Source organism: Cryptomeria japonica, chromosome 4 (assembly GCF_030272615.1).
Source record: "Cryptomeria japonica chromosome 4, Sugi_1.0, whole genome shotgun sequence".
In the NCBI taxonomy this organism is placed as follows: domain Eukaryota; kingdom Viridiplantae; phylum Streptophyta; class Pinopsida; order Cupressales; family Cupressaceae; genus Cryptomeria; species Cryptomeria japonica.
Window position 1 is genome coordinate 678,753,514 of NC_081408.1, and position 13,768 is coordinate 678,767,281.

A 13,768-nucleotide genomic window follows, 5' to 3' on the forward strand; every position below is an offset into this window, starting at 1 on the left:
AGGGTATTGCAGCTGTTTAGAATACATATTTAATTGAAGTATTTAAAGTATGTTGAAGATGACGGGGAGAGACATCCAATTGAGCATCAAAGTTTTTTGGATTAAGAAAAGATATAACAATTAAAACTAAGGTGTTGCACAGATCAACAAACCATAAAATATTAGAATATCGAGAATGTAGAAACATAACAGGTTCCTAATATTTTACACAATCATATGTGGAGCCTATGAAAACATGCATAGTGAAGGTTGATTTACAAAATGTAGTAACAAGTTTGGGATAAAGTCATATTGTTTTTTATTATAAAAGCAACGTTAACTAGGGTGCTGACCCTTTACATAGCCAAAGACTATCAACAATACCAAAAATAGCAGACAAGGGTGCTGACCCTTAAAAACACAGCCCAAAGGCAGTAAAAGAAACAACAAAACAGGGTACGAACCCCAAAGGAACCAAGGTCAGACTGGTGAGAAGTTCACCTATCAAACCTGCAGCAACTGAAAACCCAACTCAAAGATTGGGAGAACCATCCGAGCCAAGGCAAATTTGGGGGAGGGGGGAAGATTTTCCTTCTGCCTGCGACGAACCACGGTCCAGACAATACTATCATTAAGGCCATCAAAAGAAGGATTGGGCGGGGATAAACTCATATTGTTACAACACAAAACAACTATGCTTAAATGTAGAATATGAAATCTAGGGGTTTTTGTGATTATCTTTCTTCTACTTGCTTTGCAATTTCTCTCTCGTATAGAAAAAATGTTATGCTTCTTGAAAAAATAAAACTTTTTGGTAATATACTCCTAATAGGAAGGTGTTTAAGCTTTAGAGAGTTGTTGGGCAAAACTAAACCTTAACAACAACCTCATCCAAACATCAAATGACAAGTGTATACTTAAAACTTGATTGGACCATGAAGAGGCAAAGCAAACATTCTCTTGACCCATGCCATGCCTCTACAATAATGATTGATATGTTTGAAGTCTAAAAGCAATATGACATTTTCCATAAAATTCAATAAAATTGCACCTAAGAATGGTGCTTGTAAGAAAAGGGGCTTGTAAAACACTAAATGGCATGTGGGTGTTGTAAGTCTTCCTTCAAATCCTTTCACAAATCTTCATGAATCAAAGTTGGGTGGTTGTAGTAGTTTTTTGAGGATTAATGGAACATTTGAGAGGGTAAGCGGACAAAAATATGCTATCATTGGTTTCCCCCAGCTTATTGACACCTTCTATGCTCTTTTGACACCCCTTACTACTTTTTACAATGGTCATCAAAGCTTAAGGGGGAATAAGAACTAACTTGATAGTTCCTATGGTCCTTGGAACCATTTGAACTATCAAAGCCTTGCCCCTTGCTTTGACTCCTTCACCATATTTTATCATTTTCGATTTTACCTTTGAAAACTTGTTGTCAAAACTTAGAGAGATAGTGAGAACCAATCAACACTTGGAACATGAACTAAATTGATTATCAGCACCAAGTGTTCTTGGAATATTCCATCTCTTCATCTTCTAACTTTGTTCTTGGCTTGACTTTATTCATATGCCCACCCATTTGCCTTTACTTGCATGTTTTACCTTTCACCTTTGACACTTGCAACCTTTGCCACATGGGTCTTCTCTTTGTCATCACTTGGTCACTCATGTGCCCTACGACGTTGGCTAGTAGTCAAATGCACTTCTGAGACTTAATTGGGCACTTGAGGCTAATAGGGAACAAATTGAGCCCTAGAGCCTAAAACCAATTGGTGGTTTCAAATGTTCCTAGAGCACTCAACCTTTGATGCATCATATTTAGCTTTAACTCTTTACCTCTTTTCTTTCCTAGTCAGTAGTTGGCGGCAAGCAAGGAATTGGGAATCTATTGACGATTTTAATGAACAATTGTGAATGTCGATGGAGGTTCCTACAACTAGGAAAACCTTTGGTCAAACATAACTTTACTTTGAACTTCATCAAATTGAAAATACAAACACACATTTAGCTCTTCTTCAAGATGAATCATAGAAAAATACATGTGCTTTGTATCTTTTTTCCTTGTTGACATTTTTTTGCCCTATTATGAATAAACTTGCCTCACTTTTACTTATGACTTTTGCTGGCCCTTCATCGTTGTTTCATCAATTTTAATGTACAATGAACCTTTCCTTTCGTTTAGGCCACAAGGTTTAGGCTCAACACAACATTTGTTGGAGTAACACACAAGTAAATAAGATATCAGAAGGACAATAGACATTTCTCGTTGGGCTACAAGGTTTGGGATTGACACATACCTCTTGTAGAAGTGTCAAAATTATCAAAGAGACCACCAAAAGATTGATGAAAACCACACTTAGGAAAAAATAGAAATATGAGCATCGTTAGGGGTTGGTGACAAATGATGACTCATGATAAAGTGTTAGTGTGGTAGGTGTGATAGCCCAAAATATAAACAAGCTACATTTAGAAGAATTTTCAAGGAAAGATTAAGAATTTGTGGATTAGGGGTTGGAGGTCCTTTAATATGCCATTCAAATTTTAATTGTTCCTTATTTCTTTAAAAATATCTACAATTTTTTCTTCTTTTTTTTTTTTTCATATATAAAATTAAAAAAATAATAAATCAAACCTGAACTCAGAATATTTTTAAATAGATGTATTTAATATACATATATTATTAATTTTTATTAATACATATTAAGATATCTATATTAATAATTTTCAATAATAAATATTTATATTGTTATATATTTAAAAAAAATAAAATGTAAACTTATTCATGCAACTTTAACCTCATATCTCATAGTGAATCTAACTAATACAAAATAGTTGGAATGATTATAAAGATGTCACTCTTTTTTGAAAATAGAATGAAAAAACATAAACAAATTTACATTATAAATTTTAAATAAGAAAATTAAAATAATAATTTTTAATAATAAAAATATTTACAAAATATTATATTTTTTATCTTTTGAAACAATGGTGTGCTTATAGTGTTGCTGTCTGGCAGTGACTCTGCAGCTTCCTCACTTCATTCTTCTTTGAAAGTTCCTAATGATAGTGTTGCTTGGACGGTCGTTTGTCGTAGGAGGAAAGGAAAATCTAACCCCCTTTCCCAAGCCCTCCCTGGTCAAGTTCCGGGTTTTTCTCCCCCCTCTTGATTTGGGTTGGGTTGTTGATGGTTTGACAGGGCAGTTTGGCCTGTCTGACTTTGTTATTTTGGGATTCGCTCCCCTGCTTGGTCTTTTTAATTTGATAGCCTTTGGCTTTGTAAAAGGTCAGCACCCTCTTTAACACTACTTTTTTTAATCAAAAACAATGATATGCTTATTTTATATAAATTATTAGGAAAACATTTCTATTCTCACACCTAAAAGTCAAGTCACTATTTTGATGATCTAAATTTATAAGCAATAAAATCAAACAAAACAGGTAAGGCTATCTATGCTGTGGACCAAAAAAAAATAAAATCACATCACTTATTCTTCAATTCGATCAAATAAATGCACGACAATACAAAATCTGATAAAATATCTAATAGAATATATTAAAAGCAAATACTTAAAATTATCATACCAACATTTTTCAGACAGATAATAAGCAGTTATTCAGATGGGACTATCATACAAGGAGATGTGGACTGTATACCTAAGTTTGCTCTGCAACTGCTTTCAAAAAGAAAATCAACACAATACCTTTCTATCTAAATCACAAGGGGATTGTGATCAGAATGTTTTTGAAAGCTACTCTCAACTGTAAGAAAGTTGATAAAGCAATGAGATTGTATATATTTCTGAACTGTAAAAATATCATACTTTCGCATGATAACAAAATGTTTGGCCCACGGAAAGCAATGAGTGGAACAAACTTCATATCTAATTTTAGAAAGTATTTGACAGTAACTCTGACCTAAAAAGAACAAAATCTATATCTTGTGGGTGGCCTCTCAAACATGAGGTGACAGCAGTTTTTAATTTTCTCCATCAATACACAATCAATATGTTTTCTACTTGTTTGAAAGGTGACACCCAATTACCTAGATTGCTATTATTTGTATCATCTATTTGTAGAGCATCTTTTAAGATTTATGATGGCATTCTATTATATAAATATGTTCACAGTCAATGGCAGAAGCCATTGGCTTTTGACAGAATTTGACATCTGTATTGGGTTAAATATTTTTGATATGGAGTTATAGATCCGTGAGTTCATAATTGGGGGCCTTCTCTGACAAAACAACGACAATAACATTTCAGTAGAGTTTGAATCTTGTTGACAAGAATCATAATAGCATAATATAACCATCATATCATACTCATAGGGACAAAGTTGGGCTATGGTTAATGTGCATTTGATTAAACATACTATACCAACATGAGAAATATTATATCAATACGAACAAAGTTGGGCTATTGTTAATGTTCATTTGATTGAACATGCTATACATATAGGAGAAATATTATACCAATACCAACAAAGTTGGGCTATTGTTAATGTGCATTTGATTGAACATGCTATACCAATAGGAGAAATATTATACTAATACCAACAAAGTTGGGCTATTGTTAATGTGCATTTGATTGAACATTCTTTACCAAAAGGAAAAATATTATACCAAAGCTACAAAATTGGGCTATTGTTAATATGCATTTGATTAAACATGCTATACCCATTTGAGAAATATTATACCAATATCTACAAAGTTGAGCTATTGTTAATTTGCATTTGAGTAAACATACTATACCGATAGGAGATTGATTTATTATTTTAAAGGAAAATAAAGTGAAGAAAATTGATAAAATTATTTTTGAATGTAGATAGTAGAGATTTTAATGTTCATCTTATCAATTTAAAAAAAAAAGAATATTGTACGACAAAACTACAGTAAAATATTTGCATGAAAAGATTAGATATTATAATAAATGTTTTAAAGTATACAATGAGATTTTCAAAGAAGTACCTGTGGTATGGAAAAATGTTTTAAAGGTAAATAAGGTTGGAAGAAAAGTAAACATATTGAAAAAGCTATTATGTACACCTAAATTTAATCACATCCAAACCTCATTCATTCATCTTGCACATATCCCCTTCTATGTTAATTAGATAAAATTAATTATTCAATTAATCTTTAATATCAATTGATTAGTTAATTAATAAATTCATTTGCACAATTTTAAGCATCATTAAGACAAGTTAAATTTGCATATGTCATGTATATACATGGCTCCATGCTTCATAACTCCCCATAAATTACTCTCATCAAATTTTGCCCATCCATTCAAATCTAAAAAATCCTAACTTTTCAATAGCTCCAAAAAAAATGATTTTTTTTTTCTAAATTTTTTTCAAAAGAGACATTTTTAGTCCTCACCCTCTATTTTTATCCATCCATTCCAAAAAAAATGATTTTTTTTTTCTAAATTTTTTTCAAAAGAGACATTTTTAGTCCTCACCCTCTATTTTTATCCATCCATTCCAAAAAAAATGATTTTTTTTTTCTAAATTTTTTTCAAAAGAGACATTTTTAGTCCTCACCCTCTATTTTTATCCATCCATCCAAATCCCTTGGATCATGGAACTCCTCTTGTGCACCAATTATAAAGTGCCACTTAGAGACTTCACATGGCTCTAGTCCTTTCATGAATCTTCTCCATTGATCTTTGAAATCAATCCTAGCCTTGATGGTATATTCTTAGCATATAAACACCTCATTAGATGAGATATTTTCACATATAAGAAAGTTTGGAATGCATTATTATGAAGTTATTTTGAGCACCTTGTATACTTAATTGGAGGCTTAAACATATAATAAAATTTTAATTGATCATTTGTGTTTTATTTTTTATTTTTCATATTTTGGCACATCCAATGGAATCTATGTCTCTTGTAACATTTTTTTCTAGCTCTTATTTATAGCTTTGTGTTGTAGCTTGGTGGTTTAGTACATTCATCTTTACTTTCAATAGTTTTATTCCATGTTTTGACATATTCGTTTATAAATAAGTGAACCTGTTGACATTTAGGAATTGAGCAACTTGATATCTCTAACACTTTTTTTTATCCTTTTTAACATGTTTTTCACTCCTTTTTGATTTGTTTGTGTAGCGTTTTTATTTCACAATAGGTCTCTATGCTTACATTATCATTTATATGTAGATTTAACCCATTGATTTGTATATTTGCTTCTGGATATTATCCTCTATCATGATTCAACATATACATGCCCATGTTGGTGTGTCCATAACCTTGTTGATGATACCTTCATCCCCAACTCCAAATCTCTAAGTTACTATCATTTTTTTTTGGGATTTTAATGTCTTTCATTTTTCGTTTCATTCCTCTCTCTAGGATTTCTAACTTATTTTCATACAAATTTAATTATTTAAGTGCAAGTTAATCTTTGTTTTTGTAGGTTCATTATCATTCTACCAACACATGTTGTTCATTGACACATTTGTTCTTGTCTTGGTATTTCCTTAATTATGCCATTTTCATTTCTTGACCATTAATTTTTCTTAATTTTTAAAATCATTTTATGCATTGTTCTTTTTATTTTTCTACTTTTTTGTGGGTTGCCTAAGTCACTAACTTATTGTTTGTCATTATTACCAATTTTTTGTCTATAAGTTTTTGCTTATTTTGAGAAAATTATATTACCTTTTCAGTCTATTATGTAGGTTCACATTTTAGCACCTTTTAGTGTCCATGTCTACAAATAAGAATTTTTACCTTCAACAATTAGCTTGCAAGTAAACATAGAATCCACCATTTAATTTTATGTACATAGTTTAATATTTATTCTCTAGGATTGGTGATTTTGCTTTTTTTTGTTAGTGTATGCATTGTATTTTAGATTTTTTTGAATTTTTCTAGGGTTTTGTGCTATCACCTAATCATTAGACCTATAATTTGCAAGTTTTAATACTCTATCTTTGTAACATATTGTTTGTCCAAGAAACATTGAAACTATTGACTTATTTATTGTAGGTTCACTTGTCAAAATACCCTTTTTTACCACTAGCTTAGTTTCACATTCTTATGCTAAGATAAATCAACATTTGTGTGCTTTAATTGTGAGGATATTTTGGTGTGTATGCCCTCTTCTCACACTAAAAGGTGATCTTAGTGATGATAAACACTCTCTTGTTCTATTTTGTTTAGTTAAATCCCAATGGGATCTAGTTGTGTAGATGAGCTTCCTTTTCACTATAAGGTGATCATAGGGATCAAAAGCACTTGTTCATATTTTCTCTAATATTTTAACCATTTGATTTCATCATTGATGGGGATGACCCAAACCCACATATTCTAGTGGGATATATAAATCATTGTAAGAATTAAAAGACTTAGTTGAAAGAAGGGATATCGTGTTTGGAAAAGCCTTATTTTTTGACTTGAGGGGACAAGGTGAAGTGCAAGGGGTTGAATCTAACCACATGCTTGTAGATAGATGTTAGAACATAATGTTATTATGGATCACATCCTTATAACATTTATATATAATGTTCTAATATAAGGTTATAAATCCTTATATATTATATGCTTTATAAGCATATCCCATTTGAAATAATTATAATCTTATACCTATTAGATTATTAATTATTTATGAGTGGGGGTTATTGAAAAGGTGTGACTAGTGAAGCCACCCTTCCTCCTATATTTAAGGAGGTTTTCTCTCATTTGTGAGTGTGTGAATTTGGAGCTTTATGGCGAGTTGTATCACTATGCACACAAGGTATTATTGGCCATGTGGAAGTATTGGAGGAGTATCCCCCGGTTCATGTCTATTTTATGATAGACAATATTTGTAAGTGTTTTAATTAAATGATGCTTTATGGAGTTTTTTACTCGAAAGGGTTTTCCCCATGTATATCTTTGTGTAATGTGTACATTTATGCATGTATGTTTCTCATTTCATTTACTTTATGATCTTGTTTATAATGATTAGTATCCTAAGATCCTAATTTCTAACAATAGACATACTAACTACATGCTTGTTGATATACCTACCATTTTTGAAATTTGGCCTTGTGCACCCTTATATATATGGAGAACATCACGCAATATTTTTTTTCATCTGAGAAAGGACCTTTCAATTGTGTGTGGTTGTGATGTATCGATAAGCAATCAACCCTAGGAAGTTACTCAACTCCTGCCCCTAAAAAATGTTTGTAGGCAATTTATGCTCTCCTCCTATTCCTTTGAGTGGTCTTGAGTGATCAAAAGTCGTTAGTGTCTCCTCATGGGCCCACATTTAATTAATAAAAAAGATAAATTGGTGGGATGATAATTGTATATACACCTGCTTAAATAAAATATATTGTATTTTCTTGCTCATCATATTTTGACATCTAGTGTGACATGACACGATGAGTTGTATTCATATTGGGAGGTGACAAGAATATATTTTGTCCTTATATGGGAAAGTAGGCATCCCACTTTAATAGAGATATTTTTCCATTTGTCGACATCTTAGAAAGATATGTAAGTCATTATTATACAAAGTATTCTTATGATAGGTTTGGCAAGTGTTAGAAGGTATGTTGCATGGAAAAAATGGGGGCATGTATGAGGGGTTAGAAAATGATGTACATGTGTCATTTGCATTTGTAGAGGTGCTTGAAAAATGTGCCACATGGATTTGGATGACCCTCTTTTTTGGCTTTGTCTATAAGCTACTTCAAACTTGTATTTCTCTATATTGTATGTCTTTGATGTGGGTTGATGAGAGGAGTGAGGAAAATATTTCTTTGCAAGGTTATATTGTTGTATGTTCTCTAGAAAAGAAAGATGTAAACTCCATGCAAATGCTTAAAGCCTGCAAGTGTATTGTAATAGTTTTTTGTAGATTAATACATTGGTTTGATGCTTTGGAGTGTGGGTTTTTTTACCTAAAAGGGTTTTCCCCCATGTATATCATTATTTCTTCTCTTTTGTCTATGTTTATTCTATTCTTCTTCTTTCACGTTCTTGAAGTATTGATTTACATGTCATTATGTTGTTGAAATTTGCATATATTTGCAAAGTACATTATCTTTCCTCTAAGGATTAATGGATGAGAAATTCAACTATGCTTATTTATGCTTTAATAGATTATTAGAATGTGACTATATCAAGTTTTTGAAATATGATTTAAAAGAGAAATGTAGCATACTGAAGGTGCATATTGGATCTCAGATGTCTATTTGGGTTCATATTTTCTTTTCAACATAGGCAAGGTCATCACGAATGAACCTTCAAGGATTAGGTATGGTTCTAGGGATGTCCCTAACTATGAGAGCTTAACACTTTTGAGTGTAAGTACATAAGTAGTCTCATGAATGAAAAAGTTGTGAAGTGGACCCTTCTATGCTAGATGGAAAATGTTTGGTTGCTTAAGTTGGTAATTGATGAGCTAAGTGTACTAGAATATTTAATGTGGATTAGTGTGGATTTTTCATTGTCTCTTAGGTTTTTCACTGAATTATTTAACTTTTCATTTTCAAGAAAAATATAATGACATCTATTTAGAGGTTTTTGATTGAGAGGGACATTATTTGTACACATGGTTATTATTATTTTTTTGGTGATCTAGTTCTTCAAAATTTTCTCCCTATTTTATGTTGCCTTTGATTGGGGAGATATCCAATTTTTCTTTTTGAACTCTCATTTCTAAAATTTTATCTTTTTTTGCAAGGTACAATTTCTTCTTTAGTTTTGTTCCTAGTTCTTTGAGTGGTGATGCACATCCAATTCATTGTGCTACCAATTCTTGTCCTTTTCTCTCTAGTGTTGTGGTCATGAGCTCCTATTGTGTTTTTCCATTACATATCTTCATTGTGTGAGAAGTTTTCGTTTTTCTTTTTTTTGATTGTGATACATTTGTTCAATCCCATTATTATGTAGAGTAAACTTAATGAAATAAATGCTGAATTTACTTAATTAAAGGTGGACTATACAAGAATAGCGATATATGATTGATGAATTAAATAAATGATTTGAATTTATTTTGTTGATGTTAGGATATGATTGGGAAGATTAATCAAATAATTGATTTTATTTAGTTAACATTAAAAAATGATAAAAATAGGTTTCAACACAAACAACCACCCAATTGACTTGTATTATCATAAAAATATGAAGTCATTGTTCTCTTGCTCTTTCCTGCTTTTCTTGGAGTCTTCTTTCTTTCACTTTTATCCATTGGTTTTTACTTTTCTCTTTAAGTATCACCACTTTTAAGAATATGATTTCATGTAGAAGCCATCTCTAATAAATTATCTTTATTGCTAATTAGTATAATCTATTTAATACTAAAATCCATCTCTAATAAATTGGCTTTGTTGTTAATTAGTAAGATCTATTTCAATATTAATATTTAAAAAAAGTAAATAGATTAAATTGTATTGCTACGAGCATGTAAAATGTGTTTTAATTGTCAAGTTTTTTCTCCCTTTTTCTACTTCTTCCTCGCTAGTCTTTATATTTGATCTGTCATAATTTCTCTTTAATTTGATGATGAATAATAGAGTGTAATTTTAAATATTAATATAAAATCATCTTTTATTTATATCTAAATACGCTTTCAATCAATTAAAAACTATAAAAATATCATATTTCTTACTCAAACAAAATTTATTTGAATCTCATTATCTTTACTATTAAAATCAAAGTTAAAACCATCTCTAATATCATAGTTTTTTTCAATTAGAAAACAAACAAATATTAATTTTAAGACATTAAATAATTAATTACATGAATAAATTTTTTTAAAACAAAGAACAATTGAATTCAACCAAAATCAATTAAGTATATATACATATGTACATATACATAAAGTAAACAAAAATGAGATTTGGTTGATGTTTATCTTCTTCTCACTCTTTTTAATAGTTTATAAAGAGCATCTCTATAGAGCATTTATTATAGAAGCTAGAAAGCATATGATAAAGTTAAAAACAAACTTATTTAAGTGTTTTCAAAATATTTTATTATTTTTAAAGACAATTTATTAGATATAAAACAAACTCATTTACGTGTTTGAGATATTTAATTATTTTTAAAGATGAATCTTTAATATAATATTTATTATATTTAAGTATAATTAAATATGTATTGATATTTTAAATTATGTTTTGTGATTAATTATTAATAAAGAATATAAAAGCTAATATAGAAAATATATTTTTATAGTAAAGGGTAGATTAATATATTAATATAAGCAAGACACACATTCAATCAAATAAATTATTAAAATTATTATGAAAAAAATTTAATCAATAATTAATTTCATTTTGATTGATTTTTGAGATTTATATTATTAATATAATATTATAAATAATAAAGTGTAATTTGAAATATTGATACAAAATTATTTATATAATCTTTCAAATATTTTTTAATTATTTTTTTATGATAGATAATAAAGTAAAATTTGAAATATTGGTATCAAATCTTTTCCATAATCTTTTTTCCATTTGTTTGTTTATGTTTGTAACATGTCATAGAGTCTAATTGATTGTCATAATATCCAAAATATTGATGTAAAATCTTCATTCTCCAAATTCATAAGAAAATGCAATTTGAAACATTAATATAAAATATTCTATTTCTAAAAAATATATTTAATCTTTATAATAAATTATCACATGTAAAGGTATCTCATTTATCAAGGTCACCCAAGTATCAGTTTGGCTCTTTTACCCCTCCAAATGTTTGGACTTTAATGGATGACTTTTTTTTATCAATACCATCATTCTATCAATTGTACTCAATCAATTGAGCTATAACCTTTTAAAACCACTTTAATGTATCAGTTTAGTTAAAAAATTTATCAACTGTACTCAACCAATTGAACTACAACTCTTTAAAACCTCTTCAATGCACCCCTTATATAAAAAAAATATACCAATTGTATTCAAGCAATTAATTGAACTACAATCCTTTAAAAGTCTTCAACCCATTATATCCAAACAATTTTTTTTTTTTTTTGATCAGTGAAGGCATAGCCGAGATTTATATTAATTTTGCATTAATTACAGTATTGACAAGGCTGAGTGGTGTAGCCTCAAAAACCATTCTCAACATATTCCAAAAGAGGGTTTCCGAGCAGACAGAAAACCATAAGCACCATAGTATCTCATTTCAAAACCTAGCAATATTATGCAGTCTAGGGAAATAAAACTATAAAGAGTTTAGATGGCAGATTCTCAACTGCCAATACAGAGATTTTAAACATAAATAAGTAGCCAAAATTAACTATAACCAAAGTCTTAGATTAAACAGTCAAAAAAGTAATTATTTTTAACAGGGCCAAATTGGGGAACCTAGCTTGCAGTTTCACTTGGGGGTTCGGATTGAGGTGATCCAATTCTCACGCTCCCACGACCTCTACTCGTAGGGCGGCCGCGTCCACGACCAGACCCCCAACGACCTCTTCTTGCACCACCCCAACCTTCTTGTTCGGCTTGGAGCTCCTCATCATAAGCTTTCAGGGGCAGGATTCCATGGAGTCTTGCGAATTGGATGAGGTCCTCCTCTCTACCCGGATCCTCCGGATTTTTCCCTAAGAACCGCCACTTGAGATACCTCAGGCCAACTCCAACGAGAACTCTGTGTCTATCCAGGTCCTTCCCATTCAAGTCCAATAGAAATGGGTAATACTTGATGAGCTCTCCATGAGCATTGAACAAAATCCTCTCACTTGGCCGAGGGGCCCCTGAGTCATGGAGTGCCTTGTTCAGAATCTCTTGGAATTCCTGAAGGATTTCCTCTGGAAAAAGCTCTTTGGTGAGGCTCCATATGGCTTGCTTTGCTAATTTTTGGTCCAGTAGAGAGGCAACGAATCTGTAAGAGATGCTGGTGTTGTCTCGTGGATACTCCTCCCTATTCAAGTGACCACTCCCCAGAATCATTTTTACCGCCAGAAGGACAGGAGGCTCCAAGGGGAGGAGGAGGCACTTAAGTCTCAAATCTATAATTCTTTTAAAGGAAACTTGGCGCATCGAAGCCGAGAAGGAGATGGGAGTGTCTTCTCCAAAGCAGGAAGATGGCCTTGGGTATACACTCATAATGAAACCATGCGAAGTCTCGGTCGACATGGATGGCGAAAAAAGGATTCCGACAAAAAGGAATGAACAAAGAGAGCTTTGGGATGAAACTGGCAGGGAATTGATGAAGGCAACTTGCAGGATATGCATAAGGCAAGAACATCAGGCGCGCTCTTTAACGCCTAATAATGAGGAGTGGGTATGCATTAAATGCTTCGGCTAAGGTGGTAGAGAATATTTGTCCTGGGCGTGCCAAATCTCCCTGGCCCAGTTGAGAAGGCTAACCCGCAGACAACTCATACCTCGAGTATGAAATGATGGCTCTTGCCAGCTGGAACTACGGGAAACGAGGTAAAGGAAAGACAAATTTTGGAGTTGTGTTTAGATGAGCTAACTGGATCCGGGCCCACATCTTACCAAAATAAGGTGAGATTTAAATTCAAAAGGAGATGGCCGTTTCCACAAGACCGCCAAAGATATGCATTTAGGCTATTGCTTAAAATTAGGATGCAACTATAGCTGAATTCTGCCCTCCTCTTTAAAAAACATCTCATTTTTATTTTATTATTTTTGCTGATTGTTCTGATCTGCTTGACCACTCGACCGGACATCCTGATCCCACTAATGAATGAAAGTGTCCTGAGCTGCTAGTTTTGAAAGGGCATCTGCCACTGAATTTGCTTCCCTGTAGATATGCTTTGCTTCAAAATGCTCTATTCTAGCCAAATTTTCTAATATTTTGTCTAGAATTG